The following is a 2130-nucleotide window of genomic DNA, read 5'->3' as shown; positions in this document are numbered from 1 at the left end:
GCTCATGGAATATTGAAAGGGTCCACATATTATTTTTTTCCCAAGACAATGACATCAGTAAGAATAATTTATATAAGATGACAATGACCAGGAATTATAGCTTCCTTTCATAATATAAAAGAGAGCTTGAAAACAAATAATGGTTCAGGTGATTTTCTGGAAGTTAAGAAATAAACCAAATGCAAGCTAGGCAATCAGGGATTCACATGGGGTTAGGAACCACAAATGGGCAAGTATGATAGAAAAATGTCCAGGGGCACCTGGGTGCCTCAATCGGTTAAGTATCCAACTCTTGGTCTTCTCAGGTCATGATTTCACAGTTTGTGAGTTCAAGCTCCACATTGGGCTATGTGCATAGTGCAGAGCTTGTTTGAAATTCTCTTTCCCTCTCTATCTTTCCTCTCCCACTTGCTCTCTGTGTCTCTCTCAAAATAAATATATAAACTTAAAAACAACCCAGAAAAACAAAAAAAAGGAAAATGTCCAACTGAGGCATTGATGAAAGGGACAAGAGGGACATTTGTAAAACTCAGTACGTTGTGGAGTGCTAGTGAAACCAGGGTGTGAGGAGGTAAATGCGCTGCCTGGTCTCATATACCCTTTCAGTGCCCCTTGATAATAAAACAAAACCAAAGTAAGATTATATGAATGGGTTTTACAGATTGAGTTCCAAGGAAACATTTGTTTCTATATGCACTTTACATGTTTAATGTGGTTTTTTTTCTGCTAAATTTACATGTCAAGGCATATCCTGAAAAAAGTTCTTATCCCTTTCTGAAGTTTTCTCATGAATATACAACCTGAGGGAATTCTTTAAAAAACAAAAACAAAACACAATATGCTTGAAAGGAGATAAAGGTTTCCGGAGAAATATATATTTTCCACTATAATTTTGTGAAAACATGTTATATTCTCTTAGGCAATAAACTTGAATTAAAAACATAAATCATTAAAACTCATTAGCTTTACATTTAGCAGCATTCATCATAAGTGATTTTGAAATTTATGTACTTTTGTTCTTACATCTACTTTTGATGAAGGTGAGTTTAATCTTATTTTAAAAAAAGGAAAATAAAGTAAAAATTTTAGACTCCTACTACACTTCTATAAGGATAGTATGATTAGTATGAAAACTATAGATTTTTCATTTTTTATTATATTTATATTTCTCACAAGAACTTAAAATTAAGTTCACTTTTCAGATACTGGTTACACATATTAACAGTAGAAATATTTTAAAATTTCTTTATACTCAATACTTATTGAAGATCTCTTTTTATTAAGCACTTAATTATGAAGATTTGAGCAAATAAACGGAAATATGCTAATAACATTTTGAAATAGCCCTTTTATTCATGAATAGCCAGTTGTTTATGTTTATTTTATTTTTTCTTTAAAAACTTTTTTTTTTGGCTCTTTTCAGTTTATTGCATGAAGGAGTTACACTAGTCCAAGTTAAAAGAGGACTCCAAATGGTTACATTATACAAGCTGTGAGGTTTTTAAATTTGTGACAAGGGACAGAAGGGAAATGCTACTCATTCCAAGGAAATCCTCACTTAAACTTCATTGAGTCTAAAGCACTTAAAACCCAAGAACCTTCAGCTGGTCGTCCTTAGCCAGTCCAGTCTCTACGAGGAACTGGCATATGTTCTTGCGCGGGTCACCCTGCAGCTGAATTACTTCTCCATACTCTGGATGCTCCATTACAGTTCCATTGCAGGCAAATTTCTTCTTGAACGCCTTCACTAGTTTCTTTTTATCGTAATCATCAGCGATCCCTTGGACAGTAGTAAGGGTCTTGTTGCCGTTTCTCTGTTGAATTTTTATATGGATATAATCCTCAGTGCCAGCAGGAAGAAGATCATCACCCTTACTTGCATCAGCAAAGGGGTGGAAAGAGTGGAGGTTCTGGATAGCAGACATACAATATGATTCCTTTTCCTCGGTGGAAACGGCCTGCCTGCGGAAGGCGGTGGCAGGAGAAGCCTGGGGGGAGGGGGGCGCTGGAGGAGGAGGCTGCTGAGTCCTCGGCAGCGGCTCAGTGACTGGGGCCTAAAAACATTTTTAATGTTTATTTATTTTTGAGAGAGACACAGTGTGTGACTGAGGGAGGGTCAGAGAGAGAGGG

General features: G+C 36.3%; 1 pseudogene; it reads right to left on the bottom strand.

Annotated features, from left to right (window-relative positions):
- Positions 1-1353: 1353 nt before the first annotated feature.
- LOC115297011 lies at positions 1354-1925 on the bottom strand (annotated as a pseudogene).
- Positions 1926-2130: the final 205 nt, after the last annotated feature.

Source organism: Suricata suricatta, chromosome 7 (assembly GCF_006229205.1).
Source record: "Suricata suricatta isolate VVHF042 chromosome 7, meerkat_22Aug2017_6uvM2_HiC, whole genome shotgun sequence".
Classification (NCBI taxonomy): Eukaryota; Metazoa; Chordata; class Mammalia; order Carnivora; family Herpestidae; genus Suricata; species Suricata suricatta.
The sequence above is the reverse complement of the archived record's forward strand: the minus strand, read 5'-3'. Positions and strand labels throughout refer to the sequence as shown.